The sequence below is a fragment of the Bos grunniens genome, chromosome 9, assembly GCF_055505025.1.
Source record: "Bos grunniens cultivar Pamir isolate PY7600 chromosome 9, Bosgru_T2T1.0, whole genome shotgun sequence".
Classification (NCBI taxonomy): domain Eukaryota; kingdom Metazoa; phylum Chordata; class Mammalia; order Artiodactyla; family Bovidae; genus Bos; species Bos grunniens.
The window spans coordinates 32005124-32024006 of NC_141173.1; the positions used below are offsets into that span (position 1 = coordinate 32005124).

At 37.6% G+C, this 18883-nt stretch overlaps 1 long non-coding RNA gene across 7 annotated transcripts in view; it reads right to left on the reverse strand.

The window, feature by feature from the left end:
- LOC147365747 (uncharacterized) overlaps positions 1-18883 on the reverse strand; it is a 298664-nt gene that overhangs the window by 129094 nt on the left and 150687 nt on the right. The window lies entirely within an intron of this gene.

Below are 18883 nucleotides of genomic sequence, written 5' to 3' on the forward strand. Positions count from 1 at the left end.
AATGGCAACCCATTCCAGTATTCTTGCCTGGAAAATCCCATTAACAGAGAAGCCCAGTAGCTACAGTCCATGGGTTTGCAGAGAGTTGCATAAACAAATCTATGAAGTTTAATCTAATCTCACAAAATATCCTAAAATCAATGGATTAAAAAATGAACAGTTTAGAGTAAAAACTAAAAGGAAATTAAATAACTAGATTTAAAACAAGATCACACAACTTCAAAGCAATCAGCTAAAAAGGGAAAAAAGCAAAAAATAGCATCATGAAACTGTAAAGTATAAAGAGTAAGAAAAACTCACAAAAAAGCATAAATTAAAAATGCAGAAGTGAGATAAAGTAGGAGTTATAATAAATGTAAATGGATTAAAAGTATAGGCTATCATATTTTGGACTGAATAAGGCCAGCCATGTGAAGATATGATTTTCCCTTCAAAACTCCAAGTAAAAAGAAGAGCAGAGAAAAAGGTAATTCATTTAAAGTCCATATATAGAAAACTTGATTCACAATCCCACCTTTATACTTGTGCACACATGGTCTTTTAACCACGCAAGGAAAAGAGAAAAAAGGAAGAAAAAGAAATCCTGGAGAATTTTTCTCCTATGAAATTATAGTATATTTATGGAAAGAATTAGAAAGGCTAAAAGAAGTATTGTCTCTCCAGGGCAAAGTCCTCCACTATAATATAGGAAGTTCTATGTGCATTTCCCATACCTCATCTTAGGAAAACCAAGCTCTGCTGCCCATAGCCATAAGGCAGTAATAAAATAAATTAAACAAACTGGGCGTGTTTCAAAATAGAAGCATGTATGAGATTGAGTATTATTTAAATTTGTAACTTCAAACATACAGTTTGAATATTTAAATATTATATTTTTGTAATAAGTTGTTCCTTCTATATAAACAGGAAAGCTGGAATTATTTTCTTAGCCCAAAATGTCAATAATGAGTTTTGTTTCTTGGAGAATAAATATGTAACAGAGAAATGGGGTTTGAATTCTCACCTAAGAGCAATATGTTCATGTCACTAATTATCAAAAACATGAAGAGAATATTTGTAATAATCTTGTAATCACTAATTCTCAAATATTTGCATAATTCTGATATACTGATGCTGTCATGTTTGGTACACGCCACCACATGGCAACACAATTCAATAGCTTCTATTCTTGACTTTACTGAAACAGCCAGTTATAATTAAGAAAGGCAAACTCCATGATGATAGTTCTACTCATAATGGTTTAAATCAGATATTCATTTTGTAATTGAATTCACAAATAGTCTAGTTTTGGAAAAAATATTTCATGTCCTTAGAAAATAAACATTAACACAGAAAAAAGGACCACATGAGCTTCTCAAATATACCTTTGGGAGAAACAAATCAATGTATACACTTAGGCTAATACATGTGCATACGTTTGCAGAGAAATCACATTGTGAATAATACTTAATTATATGTGTTAATGTCAAGTGAAAAGACAAGTTCCTTAATTCAACATTTGCTGGTGAAAAGAGGTGGGGCTTCTGCTCTGAGTGACATAAATATGTTGATTTCTTCTAATAGTTTCAGAATTTCTAGGTCTCTATATCCTTGCTCAGTCAAATAACTTCCAGGCTACATTGTGTGTCCAGTCAATTAGACAAGATCTTGAGTTGACTAAGGTTTAAAGTCAAAAAATAACCAATTTACTTGGCTCATTTAGTAACACAATAAATAGTTATTGAGCACCTTTTATGTTCCACTCACTCTTCTAACCTCTGGGGATGAAAAACAAAGAAACAAACAAACAAAGCTTAAGAACAATATACCCTGTCCATGTGGAGATTACTTTCTAAGCATGCATGTGGGTGTAAGTGTACTGGGGTGGGGGAACAGAAAATAAAATATACAGGGTATAAGAATGTATGGCTATGGAGAAAAAGCAGAAAAGCGATATGATGTGTGTGTTGTCAGGTGGTAAAATGTAGGAGATGGAGTGTTACATACTCTGACCAGGGAAGACATTACAGAGAAGGCGACACTTTGGGGAATAGCCCAAAGAGGTGGAGGAACAAGCCCGTAGCTATTTATGGAAGGATTCTGGAGGCAGAAGGAAGAGTAGGTACAAAGGCTCTGAGGATGAGGTATACCTGACCCTTAATATTCCTGCAGTGGATTAAGCAAGGGCAAAAACACAAGGTCTGAGACATTAGTGTGTGGGGGAATTGTATCAATTGTGAAGCCTGTAGGACCTGGTGAGAGCTTGGCTTTTATTCTGCAATAAAAAGGATTTTTAAAATTTTTAAGAAGAGGAATTTATGCATATCATATGGGCTTTTTACAAAACTATTTCTGAATAATAAAGGAATCCAAAGACTTAAGTTCTATGTCTCTGCAAATGTTAGTGCTTTTAATTAAGTTTACTTAAAAATCTAGCACAGATCACCACTCAAGCACCATCTATATATACACTTATTTGACCAATTTACATTAAATTTTTTCTCAACACAGTAATTCTATGACCCTCACAGGCATCATCTCCAAATGTTATTCAGTCATACAAAAAGTTTTTACTGGTGATGAATAAATACATCTAAATAGTTGACATTATATATAGCTGTGATATCATCAGCTAGAAGAAACAAATCCATAAATGACTTAACTTTTTTTTCTTCCAACACAGACTGTAAATTTTTAGCCATATCGCCAGTTTGTCTTATGTTTTCAATGCTTGTTTTGGTTCAGGACATATAATTTCTATTGCCTTCAACAGATACTCTTTTATAAAACTACCAGCTGCAATAAAAATGCCATTTGGGCAATTTTTAACCTAATTCATGGTAACATATCATGGCAAAATCACTTGCTTTATATCTATGCATTTGTATTCAAAAATAAGCCTGTAAAAGTTTGGTCCATATTTAAGTTCATTAAGTTTTTCATCATGCATCTTTCCACATGTCTGTCATAACTCTCAGTTTATATACATACATATATGTATACATATATATAGAAAGGCACTTTGTTTTGTATTTGTTCAACAGACATTTATTTGTTAATACTAAAAACATGTAGGAAATCTCTTTACTTCTACTAAGAAATAATCTTTCATTTTCTTGAAACTCACTGCAATTTCTTATGCCTACTTTGAAATATGGACAAATAGAGAGTCTCTCTCTCTCTCTCCACTTAAATAAAAGAAGCCACAGGGATGATGACACATAGCACTTGATACTAGAGCTTGAAATCAGGAGGACAAAGGGGAGCAGAAATGACAAGGACAATCTGGAGTGTGTGCATCCCCTCTGAGTGGAGGCCGTTATTTCTTGCCAATTACTTTCACTTAGGAATGAAAGTTCAGTTTGTCAGATCTTCCAAATTGCCAAAAATGAAAGAAATTTGTATACTTAGGTGAAATCTATCAATTTAAAAATATGTGAGTCAATTATTTTCTTTGTTGTTCTTTTAATTTTATTTTTTAACTTTACAATATTGTATTGGTTTTGCCATTATATCAAAATGAATCCGCCACAGATATACATGTGTTCCCCATCCTGAACCCTCCTCCCTCCTCCCTCCCGGTACCATCCCTCTGGGTTGTCCCAGTGCACCAGCCCCAAGCATCCAGTATCGTGCATTGAACTTGGACTGGCGACTCACTTCATATCTGATATTATACATGTTTCAATGCCATTCTCCCAAATCATCCCACCCTCTCCCTCTCCCACAGAGTCCAAAAGACTGTTCTATACATCAGTGTCTCTTTTGCTGTCTCGTATACACGGTTATTGTTACCATCTTTCTAAATTCCATATATATGCGTTAGTATACTGTATTGGTGTTTTTCTTTCTGGCTTACTTCACTCTGTATATAGGCTCCAGTTTCATCCACCTCATTAGAACTGATTCAAATGTATTCTTTTTAATGGCTGAGTAATACTCCATTGTGTATATGTACCACAGCTTTCAATTATTTTCAAAACACTGTTCACATTAGACAAACTTGGTCTGTAAGCGGTGTTTATCTTCTTAGTCACTACTTTGTGATGGAACTTTCCTTAAAAGTTCCAATATCTCCTTGATAAGGTTTACAGGACAAGAAAGTAGAGAGAAGATGGGAGAGACAACCTTCAGGAAAAGAAAAAAAAAATAAACATAAAAACAGCAGACAATTTCTTAGTAGTGAAGAAAAATACAACTCTTAAAACTAGAAGGGCCTGCACTTTAGGAGCAAAAAGACAAATAATACAAAAACAAAACTCACACTTAAAAACAGAACAAGTATGAAGACAAAATATTAAAAAGCTTCCAGAAAGAATGGGGGAATAAAAGATTACATTTTAAAAATTACAATTATATGGACCACAAAGCTGCTATTGACAACACTGGAAACAGGAAGACAAAGAGCCAAAGCTTAAAATTCTAAGAGAAAACATCTTTTAAAACAGAATTATATACCCAGAAAAAGCATTATTTTTAGGTAAGAGGACACAGAAAATTTACCACAAATTTATTAATTCTAAAGAGCAAAGTTTGTGGACATTTTTCAAGAAGAGAAAGAAGTGAATCATAGAAGGATGGTAAAAGAATGTGGTTAAGATTCGTAACCAATAATTTGATGTGTAATAATTTATTTTAAAAAGAAAATTTATTTTAATCACAATCTAGTACTTAAAAACAAAATGAGATTGACTGACACTAAGGAAACAAACAGTTCTTCATATGTTTGAAAAAGAATGTAGTCAAATTTTTCCATCATCTTGATACAAATGCAAAATTTAGCATGTGCATTAAATATTGAAAAATTATTCAAAGTGAAGAAAAACAAAATACATAATTTCCTCCAAGTAAAAGGATAATAGTTTTGCATTTAAAAAAAATTAAAGAGTAGAATAGAACCCTATATCAGAATATAAGAAATAATCAGTAGAAAAGGACAAGTATTCAAAAAAAAGGTTGAGATAATTGCCTATCAATTTCTTTAAAAATTAAAATTAAATCCCTGTGCCATCATTTAGAACAAAAATAATTTCAGTTGAATGAAAAACCGACATATTACAAGAACTCTATATACCATAAGTATACTGGAATACATTATCCGACAATATGCTTATGAATCTGGAGTAGGAAAGGATTTTAAAATATGAATATAAAACAGGCATGCAAAAAGACACTTGTACACAAAGAATCATAGCAGAAATATTCATGGTAGCCCCAAACTGGAAACTAGTCAAATGTTCATCAATGGATGAAGTGAAAAGTAAAATGTGATATATTCATGCAATGGAATATTTTTGACCATAAAAGTTTGTGAAGTACTAACATATATATTATAACATGTATGAACCTCAAAAGCATCAGGCTAAGAAAAATAGGCTAGAAACAAAAGACAATTATTTTATGATTATGTTATATAAGACAGGTTGAAGAGGTCAATCCATAGAGGCAGAAAGCAAGTTGGTGATTGCCAGGCACTAGACAGGGGAAGGAAAGGAGAGGCTATAAGAGGTTACAGGATTGTTTTTTTTAGGGTAATGAAATGTTTGGAACTAGATAGGAGATGTTAGTTGCACAACATTACAAATATACTAAATAACACTAAATTTTACACTCTGAAATGGTTAATTTCATCTTAGCAAATATCACCTCAATAAATAAAAATACAAAATAAAAAAATAATATTCTTTTTATGATATAAGACTATACATTATTTCATATGGTTTTGGAATTTCAGACCATAGCAATGAGAAAATCTGAACAAATTAATTACTAGTAAAGAGTCTGAGGACAGGGGTTCTGGCTGCAGCAGACTGGGAGGTGTGGTGTGTGGTGTAAGTCCTCTTGGAGGAGGTCACCATTAGCCACACGGTAGAGCCACTGAGCAGACAACCCACAAACTGGAGAACAATTATACAAAGAAGTTCTCACACTGCTGCAAAAGTTCTAGACTGCACCACAGATTTCCCAATCTGGGGATCCGGGAAAGGAACTGAGACCCCCCCAGGGAATTTGACTTTGAAGGCCAGTGGGATTTGATTATAGAACCTCCACAGGACTGGAGAAACAGACTCTCAGAGGGCACAATAAAACATTTTGTGCACAAGGACCCAGGAGAAAGGAACAGTAACAGTCAAATTGGCCTTGGAGTACAAAGTGAAGCAGGGCAAAGTATAACAGAATTTTGCCAAGAAAATGCACCGGTCATAGCAAACACCCTCTACCAGCAACACAAGGGAAGACTCTACACATGGACATCACCATATGGTCAATATCGAAATCAGACTGATTATATTCTTTGTAGCGGAAGACGGAGTCAGCAAAAATAAGACTGGGAGCTGATTGTGGCTCAGATCATGAAGTCCTTATTGTCAAATTCAGACTTAAATTGAAGGAAGTAGGGAAAACCACTGGGCCATTCAGGTATGACCTAAATAATTTCCCTTACAATTATACAGTGGAAGTGAGAAATAGATTCAAGGGATTAGATCTGACAGAGTGCCTGAAGAACTGTGGATGGAGGTTAATAACATTGTACAGGAGGCGGTGATCAAAACCATCCCCAAGAAAAAGAAATGCAAAAAGGCAAAATGGTTGTCAGAGGAGGCCTTATAAATAGCTGAGAAAAGAAGAGAAGCTAAAGGCAAAGGAGAAAAGGAAAGATATACCTATCAGAATGCAGATAGCAGATATTGCAAAGAATAGCAAGGAGAGATAAGAAAGCCTTCCTGACTGAACAATGCAAAGATACAGAGGAAAGCAATATAATGGGAAAGACTAGAGATCTCTTCAAGAAAATCAGAGACACCGAGGGAACATTTCATGCAACAATGGGCACAATAAAGGATAGAAAACGTATGGACCTAATAGAAGCAGAAGATATTAAGAAGAGGTGGCAAGAATACACAGAAGAACTGTACAAAAAAGATCTTCATGACCCAGATAACCACAATGGTGTGATCACTCACCTAGACAGGCGTCCTGGAGTGTGAAGTCAAGTGGGCCTTAGGAAGCATCACTATGAGCAAAACTAGTGGGTGATGGAATTTCAGTTGAGCTATTTCAAACCTTAAAAGATTATGCTGTGAAAGAGCTGCAGTCAATATGCCAGTAAATTTGGAAAACTCAGCAATGGCCACAGGACTGGAAAAGGTCATTTTTCATCCCAATCCCAAAGACAGACAGTGAAAGGATATTTAAACTACCGGACAATTGCACTCATTTCACTTGCTAGTAAAGTAATGTTCAAAATTCTCCAAGCTAGGTTTCAACAGTATGTGAACCAAGAACTTCCAGATATCCAAGTTGGATTCAGAAAAGGCAGAGGAACCAAAGACCAAATTGCCAACATCCTTCAGATGATAGAAAAAGCAAGAGAGTTCCAGAAAAACATCTACTTCTGCTTCACTGACTATGCTAAAGCCTTTGACTGTGTGGATCACAACAAATTTTGGAAAATTGTATAGGAGATGGGATACCAGACCACATCTTCCTCCTTTATAACCTGTATGAACATCAGGAAGCAACCGTTTGAACCTGACATGGAACAACAGACTGGTTCCAAATTGGGAAAGGAGTACATCAAAGCTGTATATTGTCACCCTGCTTATTTAATTTATATGCAGTGTACATCATGTGAAATGCTGGACTGGATGAAGCACAAGCTGGAATCAAGACTGCCAGATAAAGTATCAATAACCTCAGATATGCAGATGACACCACCATTACAGCAAAGAGAAGAGGAACTAAAGAGCCTCTTGATGAAAGAGGAGAGTGAAAAAGCTGGCTTAAAACTCAGCATTAAAAAAAAAAAAAAAAACAGAGCATTGCACCCAGTCCCATCATTTCATGGTAAATAGATGGAGAGACAACGGAAACAGTGAGATACTTCATTTTCTTGGGCTCCAAAATCACTGCAGATGGTGACTACAGTCATGAAATTAAAAGACACTTGCTCCTTGGAAGAAAAGCTATGACAAACTAGACAGTGTATTAAAAGCAGAGACATTGCTTTGCCAACAAACGTCCATATAGTTAAAGCTATGGTTTTTTCCGTAGTCACGTACAGATATGAGAGTTGGACTATAAAGAGAGCTGGACTATGTTGCTGGAGAAGACTCTTGAGATTCCTTTGGAGTGCAAGGAGATCAAACTAGTCAGTCCTAAAGGAAATCAATCCTGAATATTCATTGGAAGGACTGATGCTGAAGGTCCAATTCTTTGGCCACCTGATGCAAAGAACTGACTCATTTCCCAGACCCTGATGTTGGGAAAGATTGAAGGTGGGAGGAGAAGGGGACTACAGATGAGATGGTTGGATGGCATCACCAACTCAATGGACATGAGTTTGAGTAAGCTCCAGGAGATGGTGAAGGACAAGGAAGCCTGGCATGCTGCAGTCCATGTGGTCACAAAGAGTTGGACATGACTGAGTGACTGAACAACAAAAGAGTCAAGCAGTAATCAAAACCTCCCAAGTTAAAAAAGAAAAAAAAAAGAATCTAGGAAGAGATGGTTTTACTGGTGAATATAATTCTACCAAATATTTTTTTAAAAATCAATATTAATCCTTTTCAAACTCTTCCCCAAAAAGAGAAGAAGGAACATTTCCAAATTTATTTTATACATCCAGCATTCACTTGATACCACCATCATATAAGAACACTACAAGAAAAGAAAATTAAAGGCCAATATTTCAGATAAACATAGATGCAAAAATCCTCAACCACACTGCATCTAGAGAAAGCCTGTGTACTGCAAGGAATTCCACAACAGCCAAAATTTTAAAAATCCTCAACCAAGTATCTAACAACAGAGTTAAAGAATCATATACCATGATTAAGAACATGTTTGATGCTGTCTAATAGTGCTTCCTTTGCTTTTGCACATAATTCTTGATGAAAATCCTTCTCTAAAATGTGCATCTTACCTTATCTTCAAGCCGCAGCTCAAATGTCATCACCTCCTTGAGGCCTAGGGCGCCAGCACACTTTTTTAGACTCGTCTTTAGTGCCTCACTCAGCATGTTGGATGCATTTCAATGGCATCTGCTTTGGAAATGTGCCTTTCTCCCTCACACATACACAAAGACACATATACACCACACATATACATAGTACCCTCCCCCAAAGTTCTTGCTAATTTCTTCCTTCAGTATGAGTGATCCCAATAGTTACAAAGTCCCATGAAAGATTTTTTAAGGCACAAACATAATTATTTTACTACAACCACTTGAGACAAATGTGTGTACAGTGCACATATGTGAACTAGACAGAGCTTAGATATGCCTCTCAATCATTAATTCATTTATTCAGTAAAATTACTGAGTGACTACTGTATGTCACTTGTCTAGGTTGTAGGGATACAGCAATAAAGTTAGTGGAAGAAAGAAAATAAACCTGTGTGTATAATAAAATGTCAATGACAGTGAGTGTTATGAAGAATAAGAGGATAGAGGTTACTATTTGGGTTAAAAGGTCACTGATGCCCTTTCCAAGGAGGTGACAAATCAGCAAAGATTTTATTTCTTTGGGCTGGTACCTCTGCCCAGCTTCCAAGTCTAGTCTATTTCTTTTCAATTCTTTTTCAGCTTAGTTTTTTGAAATGGTTTATACTTAAATGTTCTAGTCAAAATCAGGCTCACTATTCAATCCTTCTGAAAGGAAAGCTTCCATAAAATCCAACGTCTTCAGCACTTCCAAACCAGATGCCAAGTGTTTTTTTTTAAGTATTTTATTCTTTATATTCAGATTTACCTAGAGTGAACTTTTTGCATGTATTTTTCTATCTCTGAAATCTGAAGCATCTTGGAAACACTCTCAGCCACAATATATTCATGGCTAGACACACATAAGCTCATCACAGGCGTTCATGCTGTCACCATTTTGAGTTATATGTACTGTTAATGGCTCATGTATTGAACTTAATTGACATTTCAATAGCTTCAAAAAAATTACATTTCTGCTTAAAAATGAAATATTTTTACCTAGAAACGCTCAGAAATGAAACAAGCAGGACATAAATGTGAAGCAAATATTTGTCACTGGAGGAATAAAATCGGGTGCACATGAGTCTCTCTTCTTCCAGCAGACTAGGTGGGGCTTATTCACATGGTAGGAGCAACTCTCCAAAGAGAAAAGGGAGAAATGCATATAGCCTCTTGAAAGCAAGACTGGATCTGTGGCACTTCCACCGCTTTCTGTTACCCCAAGGCCAAGGCAGGTACAGGGGAGGAAGCAGACTCTTTCCCTTGGAGGCAGGAGGCGCAACATCACACAGTAAGGACTGTGTACACGGGGAGTAGCGGAGGATTGAGGCTACTTTACAAGGAGCCCACCCAGTATTACATACCACTATCACAACCAAGTGCAAGCCAACAAACGAAAAGCTGCCTGGAAAAACCCTTGAATAAACGCAAGAAATTTCAAAATCCTGAGATTTTAGAATGACTAAGTTCTGTGATTCTGGTATTAAATATGACTGCTATTAAATTATCAAATATTGATTTGTGAGACTTCTGAATAACTTTGAGCTGAACCTACATGATGTTCAATAGCAAATGATTTAAGTGATACAAATATGAGGGTGAAGTCTTACCCATAGGAATATTCTGACAAATTCTGACATGCCTCAAAATTATTCCATTAATGGTAAAAGTGCTAAAGTGTTAAAGATCATGAGAATGGATTACATGTTTTCTATGTCAGGATGTCTAGAAGTGCTGTTCCAATAACCATAAAAAACTTTAATATAAAAGTAAATATTAAAAAAAATTGCAATATTTCATTGCTAGTTTTTCTTTTCTAAAGTGGTACGTAAATTGATGACATATATTTCAGTGAGCAACATACTAGATTTTCTTGGGGGGAAAAAATTGAAACTAAAATTATTCATCTGTTTTATCCTAACTATGACTGTAGATATATTTACCACATATTCAAGCCATAAGAGAAGTTTTTAGTATGGAATTCAATAGCGTACATTCACTTGCCTATTTATTCTCAGATCATGGATTCCTAAACTTTATTGAGTGTGAGAATCACCCAGAGAGCTTCTCTGGCATTGGGTCTTTAGCTTATGGGAGTGGGAAGTGGAATATAGCAATTTATATTTTGAATTAGGTACCCAAGTCACACTCGTGTGCCAGGAACCACACTTGGGAAAGTTTGCTCTTAACAAACTTCATCTTAAATTTTCTGTTAACCTAGGTGGGTCATAATGTTTTAATAATGATCATGTGATAATAAGAGTTACAAACACCACTATAACATTAAAGAGATTTTAGTTATTAATAGTAATTAATATAAATAATGGGGTAATTCTCTACATTGTCTTTTTAAAAAAGTATAAAACAGGAAAGATATACATCAACTTTAGAATTATTTTCCACTTTGGAGAAGGAGGGATAGTATAGGAAAAGAGATGTTTCAACTCTGTGATGTTTTATTGCTTTTAAAAGAACTAAGTCTTGAGAACATTCCAAGTATAATTCTATCCAGTGCTTACTCCAGGGGGCGCCACCACATAAGGTGTGGATATGGATGGTACCAGAAAGGTTGAAAGTGGGAGAAGGGGCCGACAGAGGTTGAGATGGTTGGATGGTATCACCGACTCAATGGACATGAGTTTGAGTAAACTCCAGAAGTTGGTGATGGATATGGAGGCCCTGGCGTGCTACAGTCCATGGGGTCACAAAGAGTCAGACATGAGTGAGTGACTGAACTGACTGATAGATGGTACCCACCCCTCCACTCTCCCACCCAAGCCCAGAGCTGTATGTTCCATGGTCCTTATACTCACATGAAGGAATACTAGCAAAATATGTGTGGTGTATACAATAATATTACATAGTTACATTACTTTCTCTATTTTTTTGAAACAATTTTTTAAAAGCAGCGGTTACTAAAACCTCATTTTATTAAGTGGAACTGTGTGAAATTGCCAATAATTGATCATTTTGGAACTACAAAAACAGCAATTTCATGTGGTTCAACCCAGTATATACAGCGAGAGAAAAAAATTCATCTTAGCCAGTAAAGTTTCCTGATATACTATGTACTTAATATCTTCCTAATCTGGGCTTGAAACAAAGCAAAAAGGATTTGCTTGAAATCCACTTAAACATGTTATCTCCAACCTTGCACTAAACTTAATATCTAAACAAACAACTTAATGTAAATACAGGATACAATTTTCATTTAACCCTCAAGACACATTTTCCCTATACAGCGAGTGGGCAAATATTGTCTGGACAGAGACCTATGGCCCAAAGTCTCAATGCTATAAGCTTGATTGTTGCCATTTAATTTCTTGCCTATGTATTACAAATAACAGAATTTTAACATTCTTTAATGTCTAATTCCCTTCATGGATCACAGCCTTGTCATGGCAAAGGGGCTTCCATAACTCAATGAATCTATGAGCCATCCTGTGTAGAGTCACCCAAGATGGGTGGGTGGCAGTGAAGAGTTCTGACAAAATGTGGCTCCCTTGAGGAGGAAATGGCAACCCACTCCAGTATTCTTGCTATGAACCCTATGAACAGTATGAAAAGGCAAAAAAGATATGACACTGGAAGGTGAGCCGCCTAAGTCAGAAGGTGTCCAATATGCTACTGGAGAAGAGCAGAGGGTAATTTTCTAATAGCTCTAGAAGGAAATGGCAGCCCACTCCAGTACTCTTGCCTGGAAAACCCCATGGACACAGGAGCCTGGTAGGGTACATTCCATGGGGTCACAAAGAGTTGGACACAACTGAGCAACTTCACTTTCACTTCTCACTTTCCAGAATGAATGAAATGACTGGGCCAAAGCAGAAATGATGCTCAGCTGTGGATGTATCTGGTAGTGAAAGTTAAGTCTGATGCTATGAAGAACAATATTGCATAGGAACCTGGAATGTTAGGTCCATGGATGAAGGCAAATTGTGGACATGGGTCAAGCAGGAGATGGCAAGAGTGAACAAGAACATCTTAGGAATCGTGAACTAAAAAGGACATGAATGGATGAATTTAATTCAGATGACCATTATATCTACCAATATGGGCAAGAATCACTTAGAAGACATGGTGAAGCCCTCATAGTCAACAAAAGAGTCTGAAATACACTACTTGGATAGTGCAATCTCAAGAACAACATAATTATCTCGGTTCATTTCCAAGGCCAACCATTCAATATCACTGTAATCCAAGTTTATGCCCCAATCACTGATGCCAAAGAAGCTAAAGTTGACCCGTTCTATGGAGATCTACAACACCTTCTAGAACTAACACCAAAAAAGATGTCCTTTTCATCACAGGGGATTAGAATGCAAAAGTAGAAAGACATGCATGCTCAGTTGTGCTGCAGCTGTGTTTGACTCTCTGTGACCCTATGGACTGTAGTCCACTAGGCTCCTCTGTCCATGGAATTTTCCAGGGAAGAATTCTGGAGTGGGTTGCCATTTCCTAATTCAGGGGATCTTCCTGACCCAGGGATCGAATCTGGCTCTCCTGTGGCTTCTATATTGCAAAGTGGATTCTTTACCACTGTGCCACCTGGGAACTCCAGGAAGCCAAGAGATACCCAGAATAACAAGGGAGTTTGACCTTGGAATACAAAAAGAAGTATGGTGCGCCATGGTATAGTAAATGCTAACAGAGTTTTGTCAAGAGAACATATTGACTCTTTTCCAAAAACCCAAGAGATGGCATGGTAATCACCAAATGGTCAGTACCAAATCAGATAAAGGATAGAAATGGTAGGGACCTAACAGAAGCAGAAGATATTAAGAAGAGGTGGCAAGAATATACAGGAGAACTGTACAAAAAAAGATCTTCATGACAAAGATAATCACAATGGTGTGATCACTCACCTAGAGTCAGACATCCTGCAATGTGAAGTCAAGTGGGCCTTAGAAAGCATCACTACGAACAAAGCTAGTGGAGGTGATGGAATTCCAGATAAGCTATTTCAAATCCTGGAAGATGATGCTGTGAAAGTGCTGCACTCAATATGCCAGCAAATTTGGAAAACTCAGCAGTGGCCACAGGACTGGAAAAGGTCAGTTTTCATTCTAATCCCAAAGAAAGACAATGTGAAAGAATGTTCAAACTACCACACAATTGCACTCATCTCACACACTAGTAAAGTAATGCTCAAAATTCTCCAAGCCAGGCTTTAGCAATATGTGAACCACGAACTTCCAGATGTTCAAGCTGGTTTTAGAAAAGGCAAAGGAACCAGAGATCAAATTGCCAACATCTGCTGGATCATGGAAAAAGCAGGAGAGTTCCAGAAAAACATCTATTTCTGCTTTTTTGACTATGCCAAAGCCTTTGACTGTGTGGATCACTATCAACTGTGGAAAATTCTGAAGGAGATGGGAATACCAGACCACCTGACCTGCCTCTTGAGAAACCTGTATGCAGGTCAGGAAGCAACAGTTAGAACTGGACATGGAACAACAGACTGGTTCCAAACAGGAAAAGGAGTACGTCAAGGCTGTATATTGTCACCCTGTTTATTTAACTTATATGCAGAGGACATCATGAGAAATGCTGGGCTGGAGGAAGCACAAGCTGGAATCAAGATTGCCAGGAGAAATACCAACAACCTCAGATATGCAGATGACACCACCCTTATAGCAGAAAGTGAAGAAGAACTAAAGAGTCTCTTGATGAAACTGAAAGAGTTGAGTGAAAAAGTTGGCTTAAAGTTCAACATTCAGAAAACTAAGATCATGGCATTTGGTCCCATCGATTCATGGCAAACAGATGGGGAAACAGTGGAAACAATGGCTGACTTTATTTTTCTGGGCTCCAAAATCACTGCAAATGGTGACTGCAGCCATGAAATTAAAAGATGCTTACTCCTTGGAAGGAAAGTCGTGACCAACCTAGACAGCATATTAAAAAGCAGAGACATTATTTTGCCAATAAAGGTTCATCTAGTCAAGGCTATGATTTTTCTAGTGGTCCTGTATGGATGTGAGAATTGGACTATAAAGAAAGCTGAGCACCGAAAAATTGATACTTTTGAACTGTGGTGTTGTAAAAGACTCTTGAGAGTCTCTTGGACTGCAAGGAGATCCAACCAGTCCATCTTAAAGGAGATCAGTCCTGGGTGTTCATTGGAAGGACTGAGGCTGAAGCTGAAACTCCAATACTCTGGCCACCTGATGAGAAGAGCTGACTCATTGGAAAAGACCCTGATGCTGGGAAAGATTGAGGGCAGAAGGAGAAGGGGATGACAGAGGATGAGATGGTTGGATGGCATCACTGACTCGATAGGCATGGGTATGGGTGAACTCCAGGAGTTGCTGATGGACAGGGAGGCCTGGCGTGCTGTGATTCATGGGGTCGCAAAGGGTCAGACATGACTGAGCAACTAAACTGAACTGAAAATCAGACTGATTATATTCTTCATAGCAGAAAATGGAGAAGTTCTACACAGTCAACAGAAACAAGACCTGAAGCGGACTGTGGCTAAGATCATGTATGAGCTTCTTATTGTAAAATTCAGTCTTAAATTGAAGTAAGTAGGGGAAACCACTAGGCCATTCAGGTATGACCTAAAACAAATCCCTATGATTATAATGTGGAGGTGATGAATAGATTCAAGGGATTAGATCTGGTAGACAGAGTGCCTGAAGAGGTATGTATGGAGGTTTGCAACACTGTACAGGAGTCAGTGACCAAAACCATCCCAAAGAAAAAGAAATGCAAGAAGACAAAGTCTGAGGAGGTTTTCCAAACAGCTGAAGAGAGAAGAGAAGTGAAAGGCAAGGAAGAAATGGAAAGATTATATCCAACTGAATGCAGTGTTATAAAAAATAGCAAGGTGCGACAAGAAGGCCTTCTTAAGAAATAGAGGAAAACGACAGAATGAGAAAGATCAGAGATGTCTTTAAGAAAATTAGAGTTAACAAGGGAAAATTTCATGGAAGGATTGGCACGATAAAGGACAAAAATGGTAAGGACCTAACAGAAGTAGAAGATATTAAGAAGAGGTGGCAAGAATACACAGAAGAACTATACTAAAAAGGTCTTAATGACCCAGACAACCATGATGATGTGGTCACTCTCTTAAAACCAGATATTCTATAAAATCAAGCAGGCTTTAGGAAGCATTACTAAGAACAAAGCTAGAGGAGGTGATAGAATTCCACCTGAACTATTAAAATCATAAAAGATGATGCTGTTAAAGTGCTGCACTCAATATGTCAGCAAATTTGGAAAACTCAGCAGTGGTTACAGGACTAGAAAAGGTCAGTTTTCATTCCAATCCCAAAGAATGACAATGCCAAAGAATGTTCAAATTACTATGAAATTATGTTCATTTCACATGCTAACAAGGTTATGTTCAAAATCTTTCAAGCTAGGCTTTAGTAGTACATGAGCCAAGAATTTCCAGATGTATAGGCTGGGTTTATAAAAAGCAGAGGAGCTAGAGATCATATAGCCAACATTCATTGGATTTATGGATAAAACAAGGAATTCCAGAAAAACATCTATTCTTTCTTCACGACTACAGTAAAGCCTTTGACTGTGTAGATCACAACAAACTGGAAAAAAGAGATCTGCATACAAGTCCACCTTACCTGTCTCCTGAGAAATCTGTAGACATGTCAAGAAGCAACCATTAGGACTGGACATGAAACAATGGACTGGTTCAAAATTGGGAAGTAAGTATGACAAGGTCACATACTGTCACTCTTCTTGTTTAACTTATATGGAGAGTACATCATGCAAATGCCAGGTTGGATGAAGCACACATTAGAATCCAGACTGCTGGGAGAAATATCAACAACCAGAGATAGGCAGATGATACCACTCTAATGGCAGAAACTGAAGAGGAACTAAAGAGCCTGTTGATGAAGGTGAAAGAGGAGAGTGAAAAAGCTGGCTTGAAACTCAACGTTAAAAAATCTAAGATCATGGCATCTGGTCCCATCATTTCATGGCAAACAGATGGGGAAACAATGGAAACAGTGACAGATTTTATTTTCTTGGGCTCCAAAATTACTGCTGATAACTACAACCATGAAATTAAAAGATGCTTGTTCCTTGGAAGAAAAGCTATGGCAAACTGACAGTATATTAAAAAGCAGAAACGTCACTTTGCTGACAAAGGTCCATATAGTCAAAGCTATGGTTTTTCTAGTAGTCATGTATAGATGTGAGAACTGGATCATAAAAAAAGCTGAGTACTGAAGAACTGATGCTTTCAAATTATGGTGCTAAAGAAGACCCTTGAGTGTCCCTTTGACTGCAAAGAGATCAAACCAGTCAATCCTAAAGGAAATCAATCCTGAATATTCATTGGAAGGACTGATGCTGAAGCCAGAGTTCCAATATTTTGGCTACCTGATGCAAAGAGCCAACTCATTGGAAAAGACCCTGATGCTGGGAAAGACTGAAGGCAAAGGGTTCAGGGGTTAGCAGAGGATTAGATGGATAGATAGCACTATTGACCCAATAGACATGAATCTAGAAAACTCCAGGAGATAGTGGAAGACAGAGGAGCCTGGCTTTCTACAGTCTATGGGGTCTCAAAGAGTCAAACCCAACTTAGGGATTGAACAGCATCAACCATGTCTAGTTATTATATTCCTAGTCCTGAGAAGTTTATTTACATTCTTTCCTTGCTGTGTGTACTTTAATTCTTCCTGCATTTTTTTTTAACCCCGTGCTTGTCTTTTTCCCTGGAGTTCACAAGGATTTACTTAGCACCTGCTATATACCGGCCACCGTACCAGGCAATGGGGCTACAAAGTTGAACAAGACAGACATCCCAGCTTTCACAGAGCTAATGTGAAGTTTGTCTGTGCTGCTAGTACTTCTTCCTTCATTAACTGGGCTCACCATGCTGGCTTTGCCGCTGCTGCTAAGTCGCTTCAGTCATGTCTGACTCTGTGCGACCCCATAGACAGCAGCCCACTGCTGGCCTTGGTGGCATATTACTATGGGGCTGAGCTCCCACAGTGCAGTACTTCCTTCCCCAGGAGTCGCCGTGTTTACACTGTCTGCACGGTCCAGTCACAGAGTATTTTCTGCAAGTCCTTTGGATATTTCCTATATACAACTCAATCTGTGCATAACCAGCATCCCCACACTTGCCATTCAGGTTGTCAGAATGTGACTTTACAAAATACATTGACAGGAAACTGTTTAATGAAGGAATAGGATGTATACCTACCCTGCAGGAAATACTTTAAAACTGACAAGGAAGAGTGGACCTCCTGGTGAAGCACTCCAAGGGAAAAAGCACATGCTGTCTCTATGAGCATCCTGCAAGAGGATCACTTTGAAGCAGTGGCTTGCCAACTTCACTACTCCTCAGAACCACCCAGAGGTTATTACAGCACTGATCACTGGGCCACAGGAAGTTTTTGATTCAGTGGGTTTGGGGTGGCCCTGAGAGTTTGCCTTTCTGCTCATCCTTATCTGAGACATTTTGAAACATTCATCCATATCTGAAACACATTTTGAGAATGTTTGCCATAAAAACTCCTGAAATTGTGGAGAGAAAGGCAATGGCTGATTTTTTGCTTTTTATTTTCATTTCTAGCATGCGTGGTTTCTACACTTACTGTTTCCTCTAAAAGATGTTTTCTGCCATTGCCATTATAGTCACTAAGTCCTCTCTGACTCTGTGTGACATCATGAATAGTAGTCCACCAGGTTCCTCTGTCCATGGTTTCCCAGGCAAGAATACTTGAGTGAGTTGCCACTTCCTTCTCCAGGGGATCTTCCTGACCAGGGATAGAACCTGCATATCCTGCATTGGAAGGTGGATTCCCTAGGCCATCAAGGAAGCCCTGTGTGTATCTAAAGAACCGAAAAATTCATCCAATGAAATAAAATTACCAGAGTTAATTTTTTGCATCAATATAAGTTCAATGTTTTCTTTATCTTTTTATTATGAAC